The 20,514-nt window shown below is 39.6% G+C and overlaps 1 protein-coding gene and 1 pseudogene across 1 annotated transcript in view; one reads left to right on the forward strand and one right to left on the reverse strand.

Moving 5' to 3' along the window:
• Positions 1-3,879, reverse strand: part of LOC105544927 (elongation factor 1-gamma-like) — an 8,137-nt gene extending 4,258 nt beyond the window's left edge. Inside the window, 1 exon segment of the mRNA XM_011987638.1 lies at positions 3,872-3,879. The gene's annotated coding sequence lies outside the window, so the exon portion shown is untranslated.
• A 5,769-nt stretch (positions 3,880-9,648) lies between these two features.
• The window catches only part of LOC105544960, a 34,839-nt pseudogene continuing 23,973 nt past the window's right edge, over positions 9,649-20,514 (forward strand).

The following is a 20,514-nucleotide window of genomic DNA, read 5'->3' on the forward strand; positions in this document are numbered from 1 at the left end:
TTGAGATGAAGTCTCGCTCTTGTCCCTCAGGCTGGAGTGCAATGGCATGATCTCAGCTTACTGCAACCTCTGCCTCCCAGGTTCAAGCGATTTTCCTGCCTCAGCCTCCCAAGTAGCTGTGATTACAGGGGCCTGCCACCATACCCAGCTAATTTTTGTATTTTTAGTAGAGACGGGGTTTCACCATGTTGGCCAGGCTGATCTCAAACTCCTGACCTCAGGTAATCTGCCCACCTCAGCCTCCCAAAGTGTTGGGATTACAGGTATGAGCCACCGCGCCTGACCTATGTATCTTCTTTTTACATACCATTACATTAAGTTTATTTGCATTTGGAGGTGTTCACATATATACATATATACAAACAATTAAAAGCGGTGGTATTTAGGTTTTGTTATTAAGTTTGTGTTATCTTACTCACTATGCACTTAAATCTTAAATATTGTTGATTTTGACCCCATCTATCAAAGATAAAGTGTGGTATGTATAAGTTTGCTACAATTGTGGTTCTGGATATATTTCCTTGTATTTTCATGTTTTTGCTTCATTCATTTTGAAAGTGTACTAAATAGCATAGAAGATGTATACTAAATAGCGTAGATCTTCATTGTGGATGATACCACTCCTCATTATAAAATGGAACTATTTTTTGGTTTAATGTTTTCTTCTTAAATTTCACTTGCTGTGATGTTAATATATCCATCTGTTCTTTCTTTTTATATGCTTTCACCTTATATATTTGTCCATCATTTTAGTTTTAACATATCTTTATTATTTTGTTATATGTAGATTATCTTCAAGTGGCATATCATTAGTTTCTTAAAACTGTGCCTTTTAGTAAGGAAACCTAAAACTTTGTATTTAATACTACCATGATTTTTACATTTATGGTCATAAATTATGCTTTACTTTATTCCTGTTGCTTTATTCAATAATTTTTTATTATAAGCTTCCTTTCTCTACTTTTATTTTTTGCCATAAAAATAGACATAAGAGTTACCATTTATGGCCAGATGCGGCGGCTCACGCCTGTAATCCCAGCACTTTGGGAGGCTGAGGCGGGCAGATCATGAGGTCAGGAGATCGAGACCACAGTGAAACCCCGTCTCTACCAAAAATACACAAAATCAGCCGTGCGCGGTGGCGGGCATCTGTAGTCCCAGCTACTTGGGAGGCTGAGGCAGGAGAATGGCGTGAACCTGGGAGGTGGAGTTTGCAGTGAGCTGAGATTGTACCACTGCACTCCAGCCTGGGTAACAGAGCAAGACTCTGTCTCAAAAAAAAAAAAAAAAAAGAAAGAGTTACCATTTATCACATAATCAACCAGCACACTGTTCTATATACATTATCTTTTTAACAGATTTATTGAGACCTAATTGATACAAAAAGAACACTTTATACAAATGTGTACAATTTGATGAGTTTGGACATATGCAAACACCCATGATACTATCAACACAATCAAGGTAACAGACATATCCGACACCTCACAAAGTTTCCTTATGTCTCTTTTGTTCAAATTTTTTGTTTGTGTATGTGTGTAACAGCACTTAATGTGAGGTCTACCCTCTTAACAAATGTTGAAGTATGTGATATCATATTGTTGCCTATAGGTACTATGTCGTACAGCAGATATCTAGAGTTTACTCATCTAGCATAACCAAAACTTTATATCCATTGAACGACAACTCACCACTTCCCCCACCCACTGGCACCCTGTTAACCACTATTGTATTCTCTGCTTCTATGTGTTTGACTATTGCAGATACCTCATATAAACGGAACCGTGCAGTATTTGTCCTTCTGTGACTGGCTTATTTCATTTAGTATAATGTCCTCCAGGTTCATCCATGTTGACACAAATGGTAAGATTTCCTTCTTTTTAGGGCTGAGTAATATTCCATTCTATGCATATTTTCTTTATCCATTCATCAGTCAATTGACACTCAAAGCTTCTGTACAGCTAAGAAAATAATCAACAGAATGAACCTATGCAATGGGAGATCATATTTGCAAGCTATATATCAAATAAAGGGTTAATTTCCTAAATATGTAAGGAATTCCTACAACTCAATAGCAAAGAAACTAATAACCCAATAATAAACTGGGCAAAGCAGTTGAACATACATTTCTACAAAGAAGGCATGCAAATGGGCCAGGTACATGAAAGATTCTCAACATCATTAACTATCAGGGAAATGAAAATAAAAACTACAATGAGATATCATCTCACAGCTACTATAGAAAAAAAGATAAGTTGCTGAGAATGTGGAGAAAAGGCACTCTCATATACTGTTGTTAAAAATGCAAAATGGTACAGCCACTATGGAAAACTGTATGAAAGTTCCTCAAAAGATTAGAAAAAGAACTACCATATGACCCAGCAATCCCACTTCTGGGTATATAGCCAAATGAAATGAAATTAGGATCTCAAAGAGATATTCACACTTGGCCAGGTGCTGGTGGCTCATGTCTGTAATCCCAGGACTTTGGGAGGCTGAGGTGAGAGGATCACTTGAGCCAGGAATTCAACACCAGCCTGGGCAACAGAGTGAGACCTCTCTCTCTCTCTCTCTCTATATATATATATACACACACACACACGCACACACACACACACATACACACATACATATATATGAGATATCAACACTCCTATGTTCATTGCAGCATCATTCACAATAGCTAAGATATGCTCTGTACACTTTAAAATAATCTTAATTATTCATTACAACAATCTTGCAAGGTAGGCAGTCCCTTTATATAAATGAAAAACCTAAGGTTTGCAGAGACCATTAACTTGCCTAAGGACACTAACCCAGTAAGTGGCAGAGTTGGGACTAATACCTAGGACTTCTACACTTTACAAAGTCTTTAATGACTATTTTGTTTCTCTCTTGCTCACTCTCACTCTCTCACCCTCAAAGCATTTGTTTTATCATCTGATCATCTGCAGTTATTGGAAAAAATACATTTAGAGTTTCTGATTTTAAAATGGTATACTGGGCCAGGTGTGGTGGCTCACGCCTGTAATCCTAGCACTTTGGGAGGCTGAGGCGGGTGGATCACTTGAGGTCAGGAGTTCGAGACCATCCTGGGCAACACGGTGAAACCCTGTGTCTACTAAAAACACAAAGAACTTAGCCAGGCGTGGTGGTGCATGCCTGTAGTCCCAGATAATCAGGAGGCTGAGGCAGAAGAATTGCTTGAACCGTGGAGGCAGAGTTTGAGGGAGCCAAGATGACGCCTCTGCACTCCAGTCTGGGCAACAGAGTGAGACTCTGTCTCAAAAAAATAAAAAATAAAATGGTATACTGAGCACATGATGTAGTGCTTAGATGTACTGAGATAGATGAATTGACAGAAGTAGGCTTCAGAAGGTGGATAATAACAAACTTCGCTGAATTAAAGAAGTATGTTCTAACCCAATGCAAAGAAGTTAAGAACAATGAAAAAACATTAAAGGAGCAGTGAACCAGAATAACCAGTTTAAAGAGGAACATAAATGACTTAATGCAGCTGAAAAATATGACATGAGAACTTCACAATGCACCCACAATTTCAATAGCTAAATAGACCAAGTAGAGGAAAGGATCTTAGAGCTTGAAGACTGTCTTTTTTTTCTTTTCTTTCTTTCTTTTTCTTTTTTTTTTTTGAGACGGAGTCTTGCTCTGTCACCCAGGCTGGAGTGCAGTGGCATAATCTCAGCTCACTGCAGCCTCCTCCTCCTGGGTTCAAGCGATTCTCCTGCCTCAGCCTCCTGAGTAGCCAGGATTACAGGTGTCTGCCACCACACCTGGCTAATTTTTATATTTTTAGTAGAGATGGGGTTTTGCCTTGTTGGCTAGGCTGGTCTTGAACTCCTGACCTCAGGTGATCCTCCTGCCTCAGCCTCCCATAGTGCTGGGACTACAGGCGTAAGCCAGTGCACCCAGCCTGAAGACTATCTTGCTGACAGGCAGACAAGAATAGAGAAAAAAAGAATGAAAAGAAATGAACAAAACCTCCGAGAATTATGGAATTATGTAAAAAGACAAAACCCATGACTGATTGGGGTACCTGAAAGAGACAGGGAGAATGAAACCAAGTTGGAAAACACACTTCACTATATCATCCAGGAGAACGTCCCCAACCTAGCAAGACAAGCCAATGTTCAAACTCAGGAAATCCAGAGAACCCCAGTAAGACACTCCATGAGAAGATCACCCCCAAGACACATAATTTTCAGATTCTCCAAGGTCAAAATTAAGAGAAAAATGTTAAGAGCAGCCAGAGAGAAAGGCCAGATCACCTACAAAGGGAAGCCTATCAGATTAACAGCAGGCCCCTCAGGACAAACCCTACAGGCCAGAAGAGACTGGAGGTCAATAATCAAAATTCTTGAAGAATGTCCAACAGAGAATTTCATATTTCGCCAAACTAAGCTTCGTAAGTGAAGGAAGAATAAAATCCTTTTCAGACAAGTAAATGCTGAGAGAATTTGTCACCACCAGGTCTGCCTTGCAAGAGCTCCTGAAGGAAGCACTAAATATGGAAAGGAAAAACTGTTACCAGCCACTACAAAAACCCACTGAAGTACACAGACCAAAGATACTATTAAGCAACTACATTAACAAGTCTGCAAAATAACCAGTCAGCATCATGATGACAGGATCAAATTCACACAAAATAATACTAACCTTAAATGTAAATGGGCTAAATGCCCCAATTAAAAGACACAGGATGGCAAGCTGGATAGAAAGACAGGACCCATTTGGTGTGCTGTATTCAAGACTCTTCTTATATGCAAAGACATACATAGGCTCAAAATGAAGGGATGGAGGAAAATTTACCAATCAAATGGGAAGTAGAAAAAAGCAGGGGTTGCAATCCTAGTTTCTGATGAAACAGACTGTAAACCAACAAAGATCAAAAAAGACAAGGGTATTACATAATGGTAAAGGGTTCAATTCAACAAGAAGAGCTAACTCTCCTAAATATATATGTACTCAATATAGGAGCACCCAGTTTCATAAAACAAGTTCTTAGATACCTACAAAGAAACTTGGACTCTCACACAATAATAATGGGAGACTTTAACACCCCACTGTCAATATTAGACAGATCACTGAGACAAAAAATTAACAAAGATATTCAGGATGTGAAATCAGCTTAGGATAAAGTGGACCTGACAGATAGCTACAGAACTCTCCACACAAAATCAACAGAGTATACATTCTATTCAGTACCACATGGCACTTACTCTAAAATCAATCACGTAATTGGAAGTAAACCACTCCTCAGCAAATGCAAAAGAACTGAAATTATAACAGACAGTCTCATACCACAATGCAATCAAATTAGAACTCAAGATTAAGAGACTTACTCAAAACCACACAACTACATGGAAATTGAACAACCTGCTCCTAAATGACTCCTGGGTAAATAATGAAATTAAGGAAGAAATCAAGAAGTTCTTTGAAACCAATGAGAACAAAGAGACAATGTACCAGAATCTTGGGATGCAGCTAAAGCAGTGTTAAGAGGAAAAGTTATGGCACTATGTGCCCACATCAAAAAGCTAGAAATATCTCAAATTGACATTCTAACATCACAACTAAAAGAACTAGAGAACCGAGAGCAAACCAAGAGAAAAGCAAAGCTGGCAGGAGACAAGAAATAGCCAGCATCACAGTGGAACTAAAGGACGTAGAGACACAAAAAACCCTTCAAAAAATCAATGAATCCAGGAGCTGTTTTTTTGAAAAAATCAATAAAATAGATGTACCACTAGCTAGATTAATAAAGAAGAAAAGAGAGAAGAATCAAATAAACACAATAAAAAATGATAAAGGGGCTATCACCACTGACCCCAAAGAAATACAAACAAGTATCAGAGAATACTATGAACACCTCTATGCACATAAACTAGAAAGTCTAGAAGAAATGGATAAATTCCTGAACACATACACCCACCCAAGACTGAACCAGGAAGAAGTTGAATCCCTGAATATACCAATAATGAGTTCTGAAATTCAGGCAGTAATAAATAGCCTACCAAACAAAAAATAGCCGAGGGCCGGAAGGATTTACAGCTGAATTCTACCAGAGGTACAAAGAGGAGCTGGTACCATTTCTTCTGAAACTATTCCAAACAATTGAAAAGGAGGGATTCCTCCCAAACTTATTTTATGAGGTGAGCATCATCCTGATACCAAAACCTGGCAGAGATGCAACAACAACAACAACAAGAAACTTCAGGTCAGTATCCCTAATGAATAGCAATGCAAAAATCCTCAATAAAATATGGTAAACTGAATTCAGGAGCACTTCAAAAAGCTTACCTACCATGATCAAGTCAGCTTCATCCCAGGAATACAAGGTTGGTTAAACATATGCAAATCAGTAAACATAATTCATGATGTAAATAGAACTAAAGACCAAAACTGCTATCTCAATAGACGCAGAAAAGGCCTTCAATAAAATTCAACATCTCTTCATGTTAAAAACTCTCAATAATTGAAACAAGGCATTGAAGGAACATACCTCAAAATAAAAAGAGTCATATATGACAAACCCACAGCCAATATCATACTGAACAGGCAAAAGCTAGAAGCATTCTTTTTGAAACTAGTACAAGACAAGGTTGCCCTCCCTCACCACTCCTATTAAATATAGTATTAGAAATTCTGGCCAGGGCAAAGAGGCAAGAGAAAGAATAAAGGATACTCTAATAGGAAGAGAGGAAGTCAAATTGTCTTTGTTTGCAGATGACATGATCCTATATCTAGAAAGCCCCATCATCTTAGCCCAAAAGCTTCTTAAGCTGATAAGCAATGTCTGCAGTCTCAGGATACAAAATCAGTGTGCAAAAGTCACAAGCATTCCTATACACCAACAACAGACAAGCAGAGAGCCAAATCATGAATGAACTCTCATTCATGATTGCTACAAAGAGAATAAAATACCTAGAAATTCAGCTAACAAGGGAAGTGAAGGACCTCTTCAAGGAGAACTGCAAACCAAATCAGAGAAGACACAAACAAATGGAAAAGCATTCCATGCTCATGGATAGGAAGAATCAGCATCGTGAAAATGGCCATACTGCCCAAAGCAATTTACAGATTCAATGCTATACCCATTAAACTACCATTAACATTCTTCACAGAATTAGGAAAAACTATTTTAAAATTCACATGGGACCAAAAAAGAGCCTTTATAGCCAAGACAATCCTAAGCAAAAAGAACGAAGCTGGAGGCATCATGCTACCTGACTTCAAACTACATTACAAGGTTACAGTAACCAAAACAGCATGGTACTGGTACAAAAACAGACACATAGACCAATGGAACAGAATGGAGAACTCAGAAATAAGTTCTACAACCATCTCATCTTCAATAAACCTGACAAAAACAAGCAATGGGGAAAGAAAATCCTTTAAATGGTGCTGGGAGAACTGGCTAGCCATATGCAGAAAATTGAAACTGGACCCCTTCCTTACACCATATACAAAAATTAACTCAAGATAGATTAAAGAGTTAAATGTAAAATCCAAAACTATAAAAACCCTGGAAGAAAATCTAGGCAATACTATACAGGACATAGGCATGGGCAAAGATTACTTGACAAAAATGGCAAAAGCAATTGCAAAAGTGAAAATCAACAAATGGAGTCTAACTAAACTAAAGAGTTTCTGCACAGCAAAAGAAACTATCATCAGAGTAAACAGACAACCTACAGAATGAGAGAAAAAATTTGCAATATATCCGTCTGACAAAGGTCTAGTATCCAGAGTCTACAAGGAACTTAAACAAATTTACAAGAAAAAACAAATCCCATTAAAAAGTGGGCAAAGAAATGAACAGACATTTCTCAAAAGAAGACATTTATGCAGCCAACAAACATATGAAAAAAAGCTCAATATCACTGATAATTAGAGAAATGCAAATCAAAACTACAATGAGATATCATTTCATTCCAGTCAGAATGGCAAGTATTACAAAGTCAAGAAACAACTGATGCTGGCGAGGCTGTGGAGAGATAAGAACGCTTTTACACTGTTGGTGGTAATGTAAATTAGTTAAACCATTGTGGAAGACAGTGTGGCCATTCCTCAAAAACCTAAAACTGGAAATACCATTTGACCCAGCAATCCTATCACTGGGTATATACCCAAAAGAATATAAATCATTCTATTATAAACATACATGCATACGTATCATTGTTGTGGCACTATTCACAATAGCAAAGACATGGAATCAACCCAAATGCCCATCAATGATACGAAGAATTTTCTTCTGAGTGAAGGAAATGTGGTACATATACACCATGGGATATTATGCAGCCATAAAAAGGAATGACATCATGTCCTTTGCAGGGACATGGATGGAGCTGGAAGCCGTTATCCTCAGCAAACTAATGCAGGAACAGAAAGTCAAACAATGCATGTTGAACAGTGAGAACACATGGACACAGGGAGGGGAACAACACACGCTGGGGCCTGTCAGCAGGGGTGGGTGGGGGATGTGGGTGGCAGGGTGAGGGAGAGCATCAGGAAAAACAGCTAATGCATGCTGGGCTTAATACTTAGATAATGGGTTGAAGGTGCAGCAAACCACCATGGGCACATGTTTTCGTATTAAACAAACCTGCACATCTTGCACATATACCCGAGAACTTAAAATAAAATAAAAAATTTAAAAAGACAGAATAGTGCTATTGCAAGAGCAGACAGATCAAGAAGTGTAATAAGAAAGATAGGAATAAAAAACATTAATATAAGCATTTAGAACAAGTTTATAAACCCTCATCTCTAATTCTAAACTCTCCAAAACGCTCTAAAAACCAAACTTTTTTTTTTCCGAAACTAATTTGGAGGAAAATTAGAAGTTAACTGACATGAGGATATTTGTAGCCTTTTATCCCACTTAGAAGTACTCAGACATTTCACTATAGATAGTAATGTGTTTGATTATGGGCATGCTACATAATATGTGGTATATTACATATGTCTATTTTCTGAAGGATTGGGACAATCTCACAAATGAATTAAAATACAGATGGGTGAAGGTTAAATTTTCACTAACTTGTACTTTCCCCTTTCTCTTCAACAGAAATATCTAAATCTTAGTGTTTTCATATGTAGAGGCCTTTAAAGTCAATGTATTATTCATGGAAGGTTTTCAAACTTGATTATATTTTTAGGACTTCTTCTGGAGGAAAGGGGGTTACTAAGTGCTCCTGCTCTGTTTTTAAATGGAGAAACATAAGTAGTTTCTACAAATAAGCTGAGTAGAAAGTCTTGATGGAAAGGTGGATACAAGAGAAGAAAAAGAACATGGTTGGTTCCGGGAGATGCTCAAGGAGAATGGTGCTATCTCTGGGTACTTACTCAACATCCCACCTGGCGCAATATTACCAACAAATTGATGAAGAAATAGAGACAGGTCACACAAACTAGCCAAGAGCTTTCTGCAGGACTGAAGGAGACAAAAGAGTAAAATAAGAAGTACCAGATTCTCTTGCTGGGACCAAAAGACTCAGGACAACCTCCACTGGATGCCACAGTACCTTAGCATCTACCGAGAAGTGACCTTGAAGGGAACTGCTCTGAGTTTGAGCATGACTTCAGACCTAGCATTGACTGTGAGCTAAGCGTGCTTTGTGGGAAATGCAATTGGAGCCCTCTGTGGAAGACAACTACTGCTGGAGAGAGTTTTCTTGCACACGTTGCATCCCTACTGTGGAGGCAGCTGACAGCCTAGCTCAAAATGCAGTGTGCATTTTGGACCCGGGACAGCCCTGTTCACTGAAGAGGTAAGGGAGCCAGACCTACATCGCATTGGGGGGGATCTGAATGGGCCTTAGTTATAAATTTCTTTTTTAAAATAAACTTCTTATTATAATTAGAAACTGTACCAAGGATGGTAAGATTGTTGCTCAAAGTCACAAAATCAGGTAGTGACTGTCCTCTAAGTTTGATCTCTCTACCCACTTGCCCATTGGGGTTTTCTATTCTGTTTTTTCACGTATCAAGATCTGGACAAAAACAAACAAACAAATAAAAAAGCTTTCTTTGAGATGAAAGATGAGTGGAGTGGTGAATATAGAGACCAGAGAAAGAGTCTTTCTCCTTACTTCTGATCAAAGATTCCTTAAGTGACTCATTTTAAAAGTTGCTTTATTAGCTAAATAATTTGTTCATTAAAATAAAACTCACTGCAAAAGTCATATACATAAACAAATAAATGAAGAGCCATGGTGATTATAATACATGAGGCGGGGTAGGCAGAGACCGACACACGGGACCAGCCTCTCAGCACTTGCGGCGGCCCCTGCAGCTCGCGGGCAGCATAGTTGTGCTCCACGGAACACACTTGGAAAGTTCACTAGAGTCTGGGATCCTGGGGGTTTCTAGAGTTCAGTTGAGGCCAATGCTGTGCCTCCAGATGTGTTTCTAATATAGCACAGTAGCTATATTAGAAAGAGTATGATAAAGAGAAAGATCAAAAATGAAAAGTTAAATTTGCTATTGCTATTTTTAGGAAAGGGACAAGAGGACTGTTCTTTGTATGAATAAATCCCAGTCCTTCCCGTGTTACTTACTTGATGCATCACCACCAGATGCTTCAGGTAGGAAAACAAGTGAGGGAAAACTGGAAGTGCCCTCTCTGACACCCCATTTTCCCCATCCCTGTAGAGTTCTACTTCTTTAAGTCTGAATTGCCTTCAATCCTCCATCTGGCTTTACCTTAGTCTTCTCTTCTTGGAATTTTCCGTGACCCAGAAGTCCCCATCTTTCTTCCAAGAGGTCAGATTCCTCATGCCCATATATTTGTGAGCATTGGGACAATTTGAGGAAGAAGTTCCAGGCATGGTCAATAGCTCAAATGCCCAGGGCCACTTCACATTCCTGCCTGGACTCCTAAGTCTCCTCAAGAAAATGCATAATCTCCAAACCAAGAAAGATTTTCCCATAAGCACACTTTTGCAGTATTGCAAAGCAGTAAAAACATAGGATTTGAAGTCAAAGGGCCTTGGGCATGAGTCTCAATTCCACCACTTTGTAAGGTGTGTGACTGAGTGTGCCACTTAACCTTCCTGACCCACAGAAATGGGGTCAGAAATATCTGTATTATCAGTTTTTGTGAGAATTAAATGAGATCAACAGCATTCTGTTATGGTGTCTGAAATATATTATGCATAAAATAAATGCTAGTTATCATATGAGTATGTAAGTAGGTGGGAACAGCAATAAGAATAAGGAAATGAGGTTTGAAGGAGGTAAGGAAGGAAAAAGTGTTTGTTTGTTTGTTTTCTGATGGGATAACAATATAAAATACAAGGGTGAGTCAGCATGTCTTGGCAAGAAAGAGGAGAGTGACTGTCCGGAGAGAATAAATAATGAAAAAGGCCTGGAAGTCCGGCTGAGAGGAACTGTGAGCCAGAAAGCACTTTTCCTATCTAAAAAAATGCATTTACTGAAAACATAATTTTACAGTACAGGTGAAATATTTCATGGGGAAAGTTGTGCACAATCTAGACACCAAAAGATCTCAAATTTTTCTTTTACTCATATTCTATTTCAGTCTTATACATATTTTTTAAAACTTTTGTTAAAAGTATGTTATATCTTCTGAAGATTTTAATCACATTTGCTCCAATTTTATACCCATTTTGCATTGGGGAAGGTTACGTCTTGAAAAGTTTTCACAGACTTTTCAAGGTAATCAGCAAGGGCTTCCTAACTCTGAGTCTAGTGCTCACTTTACCACCATAGTAGCTGCTGTAGAACCTTAAGGCATGTTGCAAACTCACAGGACCAAGAAATATTGCGGTCACTCCTGTCCTGCCCAGTCTATACCCGGCTCAATGCAAAACTGCTTAAATCCACAAATATCTATTGCCCATGTGTGGCGCATCAAAAAGATAACTGGATGAGAAATCAGAACACCTTGCTTGGTCTTGGCTCTGAAACCATCTAGCTGTGTGACCTTGTGCAATTTCCCTGTTCCACATTGTAATTATGTGAAAATACAGAGGTCAGATAACATGCCTCTGAATGTTCCTTTTAGTTGAAACGTGCTAAGAATTTAAGCTCCAATTGTTCGGAAAAATGGTCTCCCACAAAAGAGTTTCTCTCACTTTGGCATCTTTCTACTCATTTCAACTCTAGGGCTCACCTAATCTTGGATGTTACCAGCTGAAAGGCTGGGGAAGAGTACAAGAGGATAGAGACTGGGCGAGGTGTCTTGCTTCTAAGCAGAGAGCTGGTAGCATGAGGGTTAGGGGAAGACATTATAGCTGAGGAGGCATTTGTTCTTTCATTCGGCAAATACTGAGAGCCTTCTAATTGGGTCTACTGCGTTTCTAGGACTGTGACACTTCCCTGATCATCTTCTCTTACTCAAAAGTTTTTTAAGACAGTGACAATTATTGGCGTTGGGGAGTGCATCAGTGTTATGCTGAACCCCTATCAACTCCAATGGGGATGGCACCTGGTTCAAGAGGCCAAAGAAGAGACTCAGAGCCAGCAAATGAGACATGGAGTTTTATTGGGGGCTTACATACAGGGGAGAGAGTCCAGTGGCGATGGGCTAGATAAGATAACTGCACTGTCCAGTGGCAGCAGGCTGGGGAGGAGAACCATCTTAGGTACAATACAGCAATGGCGGACTGGGCAGAAGAACTGCAACTGCTTGCAAAAGGCCTGTAGTTTATATAGCAATGTCACTTAGCAACCCCCGCCCCCAACTCCCCCACCTCCCCGCGCCGCCACCGCAAAAGAGTCTCCATCTGGCAACTTTCACTTAACCCGAAACAAAAGACCTTGATCCCCTGTATGGCCCACATTCTACTGGACCAGCCGGAGGCTCACCTGTTCCTCATGGACAAGGAACAAATCTCTGGGCTGGCCACTTCTGGATTCCCTAGCTTGGAACACACATTCAGGTGTGTCTGCGGTACAGGGTCATTCTCAGGGTATGCTTAAGTTACTGCTATCAGGTGCGTTTGCCATACACTCCCTAGGGGAAAACAAAAGACAAATTTTCCTGCCTGTGTGTAATATAGTATAATATAAATTCTAGAAGGCAGAGATAATTATTTAATGTACTAAGTCAAGTATCTGTTAGAAAGCATCAAGTGTTATGGGGGAAAAGAAGATGAGCTGGATATGGGGCTTAGGAGAGCTTGGCAAGAGAAGGAAAGCTGCAGTATTTAATGGAGTAATTTGATATTCCTTTGTCCTCAGATTTAATATCCGGATTGAAGCTAAAAGGTGATTCTTTTTTTTGAGACGGAGTCTTGCTCTGTCGCCCGGGCTGGAGTGCAGTGGCGCAATCTCGGCTCACTGCAAGCTCCGCCTCCAGGGTTCACGCCATTCTTCTGCCTCAGCCTCCCGAGTAGCTGGGACTACAGCCGCCCGCCACTACGCCTGGCTAATTTTTTTGTATTTTTAGTAGAGACAGGGTTTCACTGTGTTAGCCAGAATGGTCTCGATCTCCTGACCTCATGATCCGCCCACCTCGGCCTCCCAAAGTGCTAGGATTACAGGTGTGAGCCACTGCGCTCTGCCAAGGTGAATTCTTTATAGGTTAAAATCACTGAGAAGGACTCAGATCATTGTCCTCCCAGATGAGATGTGAATATTTCTTTCTAGGGATAGTATCTCTAAGAAATCATCAAAAGCATTATTGATGAACTAACTTGTGTTTCTGGGGCTGTCCAGTGGCCCCCAGATACAGACCCTACCCTTTGTGCTGTTCCTGGTGATTTATCTCCGACCCTGATAGGGAATCTGATGATGCCGTTGGTAATCAATGCTGATTCTTGCCTCCCTACCCCCAAGTAATTCTTCCTTGGGAATTTTTTCTTCCTATATATATGTTACTCCTCAGTCATTGCCCAAGATGCTGCAGAATTTCCTGTTTCATAAAAAACTACCTTGGTGTGGGGCTGTATCACCCAGAGTTTCTTTTTCATTTTTTCTTGGGGCACCATAGGCTGCTTGCTCTCTGCCATCACCTATGCCTACTATGCTGCCATCTGCCACCCTCTGCTTTCTACCACGGTCATGAACCAACCTCTCTGCACTGCAACAGTCAATGCAACAAACAAGATGGGGTTTCTGAACTCACAAGTGAACAATCTTTGTATCCAAACTTGCAGTTCTGTGGTCCCAATATCATTCTCCACTTCACTTGTGAACGGCCTTCATGCTTCCCTCTGTCCTGCACTGATTCCATGCTAACACCATTCTGCTAGCTGGATCTATTGCATTTCTCAAGACTTGTGACATTTCCTCTGATCCTCTTTGCTTACTCAAAAATTATGTTTGCCATTCTAGGTATTTCTTTCTCTGGGGCCAAGGCAAAACCTGCTCCTCCCACCTCACCATGGTGCTTCTGTTCTATGGGACAGCTCTATTCAAGCACATCAGTCCACCTTTAGGATCAGGTCTGGAGCAAGTGGTCTCTATACAGTATGCACAATCTCATACTTGCATACTGTATAGAGGTGTGATCACCTCCTTGCTGAACCCCCTCATCTATAGCCTCAAGAAACAGGAAGTGAAGGCTGTTCACTTTGAACATAGGCAACAAATGGCATATGTGCCTGCAAATGCTCAAGGAATAGTGAAAACAAAGAATGAACATATTAAATGTCCATTGACAGATGAATGGCTAAAGAAAATGTAGTATTGGGTCAGCTGTGGTGGCTCACACCTGTAATCCAAGCACTTCTGGAGGTTGAGGTGAGAGGATCACTTGAGCCCAGGAGTTCAAGACCAGCTTGGGCAACATAGTGAGATCCCAGCGCTACAAAAATGAAAAACTAGAAAATTAGCTGGGCATGGTGGCATGCACCTTTAGTCACAGCTACACAGGAAGCTGAGACAAAAGGATCACTTAAGCCCAGGGGGTTGAGGCAGCAGTAAGCCATGATCATGCTACTGTACTCCAGCGTGGGTGACAGAGTGAGACTCTGTCTCTAAATAAATAAATAAGAAAAAGAAAAGGAAAGAAAAGAAAATGCAATGTATATACATACAATGTAGTATTATTTAGTCTTAAAAAAGAAGAAAATCCTGTCAAGTGCTACAACATGGAGGAACCGTGAGGATATTATGCTAAGTAAAATAAGTTAATCACAAAAAAAAACAAATTCTGTGTGATTCCAATTATACAATGTATGTAAAATAGGCAAACTGATAGAAGCAGAATGTAGAATGAAAATGGTAGTTACTGTTCAATAGGTACAGAGTTTCAGACATGCAGAACAGAAAAGATAACTATTGGGTACTGCGCTTAATACCTGGGTAATGAAATAATCTGTACAACAAACCCGCGTGACACAAATTCACCTATGGAAAAAACCTTCACATGTACTCCCAAACCTAAAATAAAAGTTAAAAAGAATAAATTAATAAATTTAAAATCAGGACATGAAATTTTGCAAACCTGAAGTGCTAAACTTTCTTTAAAAGGTATATGTGGGCTGGGCGCAGTGGCTCACACCTGTAATCACAACACTTTGGGAGGCCGAGGAGTGCAGCTCATGAGGTCAGGAGTTCAAGACCACCCTGGCCAACATTATGAAACCCAATCCCTACTAACGGTACAAAAATTAGCTGGGCATGGTGGTGCACGCCTGTAATCCCAGCTACTCTGGAGGCTGAGGCAGGAGAATCGCTTGAACCTGGGAGGCAGAGGCTGCAGTGAGCCGAGATTGTGCCACTGCACTCCAGCCTGGGAGACAGAGAGAGACTCAGTCTCAAAAAAAAAAAAAAAAACCCCAAAACCAAAAACAATGTATCTAAAATAGCCAACATGATAGAAGTAGAACATAGAATGGAAATGGTGGTTGCTGTTCATGGGTATACAGTTTCAGTCACGCAGAACAGAAAAGATAACTATTGGGTACTGGGCTTAATACCTGGGTAATGAAATAATCTGTACAACAAACCCGCGTGACACAAATTCACCTACGTAACAAACCTTCACATGTACTCCCAAACCTAAAACAAAAGTAAAAAAATTAAATTAATAAATAAATTTAAAATCAGGACATGAAATTGTACAAACTCGTAAAGCTAAACTTTCTTTAAAAGGTATGTGCGGGCTGCGTGTGGTGGCTCACGCCTGTAATCCCAGCACTTTGGGAGGCTGAGGAGTGAGGATAACCTGAGGTCAGGAGTTCAAGACCAGCCTGGCCAACATGGTGAAACCCTGCCTCTACTAAAAATACAACAAAATTAGCTGGGCATGGTGGTGGGCAACTGTAATTCCAGCTACTCGGGAGGCTGAGGCAGGTGAATCACTTGAACCTGGGAGGTGGAGGTTGCAGTGAGCCGAGATCGCGCCATTGCACTGCAGCCTGGGCAACAAGAGCAAAACTCCATCTCAATAGAAAAAAAACAAAAAAGGTATATGCACCCCGCAAAAGGCTTGAAATAAAAGTATGCCAAAATACAAAAAAAAGAGTTTCAAGTATGCAAGGTTAAAATAATAAATATCATTAAATACAAAGATAAAATGGGCAAAGAAATACACATTTTGACCACAATTTATATTAGTTATTTGACCACAATTTATTTGACCACGAGTTATTTGACCACAATTTATATTAGTCAAATTATCTCAGAAACCAATCTAGGTATATGTAATAAGAACCATAAAATGGTCATGCACATTTTAAAACCTTATCCTTCTTATAAGTGAAGTTTTTACCCTTTCCCTAAAATTAAAAGTTGTACCAGTCCCAACAGTCATTGTATCCACTGCTGTTGTATTAATTACTCCTCATATTCTGTCATAGTCCCACTGAATACCTGTTCCTTAAAGATTATGCTGTAGTGCTAAACTCCAAAATGAAGAAAGCCTCCAAGAAATATGGGATTATGTGAAAAGACCAAACCTACATTTGATTGGTGTACCTGAAAGTGATGGGGACAATGGAACCAAGTTGGAAAACACTCTCTAGGATATTATCCAGGAGAACTTTCCCAACCTAGCAAGACAGGCCAACATTCAACTTCAGCAAATACAGAGAACACCACAAAGATATTCCTTGAGAAGAGCAACCCCAAGACACATAATCATCAGATTCACCAAGGTTGAAATGAAGGAAAAAATGTTAAGGGCAGCCAGAGAGAAAGGTCGGGTTACCCAGAAAGGCAAGCCCATTAGACTAACAGTGGATCTCTCTGCAGAAACCCTACAAGCCAGAAGAGAGTGGGGGCCAATATTCAACATTCTTAAAGAAAATAATTTTCAACCCAGAATTTCATATTCAGCCAAACTAAGCTTCATAAGTGAAGGAGAAATAAAATCCTTTTCAGAGAAGCAAATGCTGAGAGATTTTGTCACCACCAGGCCTGCCTTACAAGAGCTCCCAAAGGAAGCACTAAACATGGAAAGGAAAAACTGTTACCAGCCACTGCAAAAATATACCAAATTGTAAAGATCACCAACACTATGAACAAACTGCATCAACTAATGGGCAAAATAACCAGCTAGCATCATAATGACAGGATAAAATTCACACATAACAATATTACCCTTACATATAAATGGGCTAAATGCCCCAATTAAGACACAGACTGGCAAATTTGATAGAGTCAAGACCCATCAGTGTGCTGTATTCAGAAGACCCTTCTCACATGCAAAGACACACACAGGCACAAAATAAAGGGATGGAGGAATATTTACCAAGCAAACGGAAAGAAAAAAAAAAAAAGCAGAGGTTGCAATCCTAGTCTCTGATAAAACAGGCTTTAAACAAACAAAGATCAAAAAAGACACAGAAGGGCATTAGATAATGGTAAAGGGATAAATGCAACAAGAAGAGCTAACTATCCTAAATATATATGAACCCAGTACAGGAGCACCCAGATTCATAAAGCGAGTCCTTAGAGACCTATGAAGATACTTAGACTCCCACACAATAATAGTGGGAGACTTTAACACTCCACTGTCAATATTAGACAGATGGACGAGACATAAAATTAACAAGAATAGGATTTGAACTCAGCTCTGGACCAAGCAGACCTAATAGACATCTACAGAACTCTCTACCCCAAATCAACAGAATATACATTCTTCTCAGTACCACATCGCACTTATTCTAAAATTGACCACATAATTGGAAGTAAAAGACTCCTCAGCAAATGCAAAAGAATGGAAATCATAACAAACAGTCTCTCAGAATACAATGCAATCAAATTAGAACTCAGGATTAAGAAACTCATTCAAAACCGCACAACTATATGGAAACTGAACAACCTGCTCCTGAGTGACTACTGGGTAGGTAACAAAATGAAGGCAGAAATAAATAAGTTATTTGAAACCAGTGAGAACAAAGACACAACGTACCAGAATCTCTGGGACACAGCTAAAGCAATGTTTAGAGGGAAATTTTATAGCACCACATGCCCACAGGAGAAAGTGGAAAAGATCTAAAATCGACACCCAAACATCACAATTAAAAGAACTAGAGAAGCAACAGCAAATTCAAAAGCTAGCAGAAGACAAGAAATAACTAAGATCAGAGCAGAACTGAAGGAGATAGAGACACAAAAAATCCTTTAAAAAAAAATCAATGAATCCAGGAGCTGTTTTTTTGAAAAGATTAACAGAATAGATAGATCATTAGCCAGACTAATAGAGAAGAAAAGAGAGAAGAATCAAGTAGACAATAAAAAATGATAAAGGGGATATCACCACTGACACCACAGAAATACAAACTACTGTCAGAGAATACTATAAACACCTCTATGCAAATAAATTAGAAAATCTAGAAGAAATGAATAAATTCCTGGACACATACACCCTCCCAAGACTAAACCAGGAAGAATTAGAATCCCTGAATAGACAAGCAGTTCTGAAATTGAGGCACTAATTAATAGCCTGCCAACCAAAAAAGGCCCAGGACCAGATGGATTCACAGCTGCATTCTACCAGAGGTACAAAGAGAAGCTGGTACCATTTCTTCTGAAATTATTCCAAATACTAGAAAAAGAGGGACTCTTCCCTAATTTTATGAGGCCAGCATCATCCTGATACAAAAACCTGGCAGAGACACGACAAAAAAAGAAAACTTCAGGCCAATATCCCTGATGAACATCGATGTGACAATGCTTAATAAAATACTGGCAAACCAAATCCAGCAGCACATCAAAAAGCTTATCCACCATGATCAAGTCGGCTTCATCCCTGGGATGCAAGGCTGGTCCAACATATGCAAATCATAAACATAATCCATCACATAAACAGAACCAATGACAAAAACCACACGATTGTCTCAATAGATGCAGAAAAGGCCTTCGATAAAATTCAACACCCCTTCATGCTAAAAACTCTCAGTAAACTAGGTATTGATGGAACACAGCTCAAAATAATAAGAGCTATTTATGACAACTTATATACAAAATAAAAAAGCAGAAGAGAGAAAAAGAAGGAAAATTTGTTAGCATATACAAATAAATATATACATCCATAAGCAAAGAGGAAATATGCAAACTTACTACAGTCCTCGTTTCTCTAATTGGTCATGAAGCCATAATTGATGTCGATGGCTTTCTTCTTCATTACTCATTTCATATTTCCCCTTCCCTCAGCCAGAATCTGGCCAGAATTATTTACCTGTGAAGTATCCCAAATCTTCATTCCTGAAGTGTGTGAGTCCTCAACTGTTCTGCCTTTGATTAGGAGGGGAGCATGTATAGTTTTCTGTTAACCTTTACTACTAGGCATGGATGGACTAAGAGGAACTCCATAGGGTACCCAGAGTTCCAGGTAGTCATACTTGCCCTCACTTGGTGGCAACCACCTGATTTCCCCTTGATAATCAGGATTAGTCACACCAGCCATCTGAATAACCCCTGCTTTTTTCTGTCTGTTGATTCAGAGGCATGAAGAATCCAAAATGGCCAGGTGGCTGTCTCATCTTCCAATTCACTGGAACCACTGATATGTCTCTGGTTGAAGCACTTCCTCTTGGGGAATAAGACCTCCAACCTCAAGTTTGCTGGAATGGGTTACTGGTAATAGTAGTTAGAGAACAACTCACTCTTTCTCCCCTTGATTCTCAGGCCGATATATGGGAGAGATAATAACATACAATAGTTTGATTCAAATAATGTCTTGCATCCTCTAACACAGGACCCTATATTTTGGGGTGTAGTTTCCCAACTGGTACCATAACTGAGTCTTCAGGAAGCCCATTCAACCTTTCAGTTAGTTCAGTCGCCTCTGGTTGATGGGGTATGTGGTAAGCCCAGTTATATCCATGGGCAAGAGCTCATTGTTGCACTTCCTTTTCTGGGTAAGGAATTCCTCGACAGGAAGCAATCTCTATTAAAAAGCTGTGTACCAAATAATCAATTTTTTGATGTCTGACTGCTAACAGCTTTTTAAAATTATTATTATTTTTATTATACTTTAAGTTCTACAGTACATGTGCACAACATGCAGGTTTGTTACATATGTATACATGTGCCATGTTGGTGTGCTGCACCCATTAACTCATCATTTAC

This window comes from Mandrillus leucophaeus, unplaced genomic scaffold (genome assembly GCF_000951045.1).
Source record: "Mandrillus leucophaeus isolate KB7577 unplaced genomic scaffold, Mleu.le_1.0 Scaffold313, whole genome shotgun sequence".
Lineage (NCBI taxonomy): Eukaryota > Metazoa > Chordata > Mammalia > Primates > Cercopithecidae > Mandrillus > Mandrillus leucophaeus.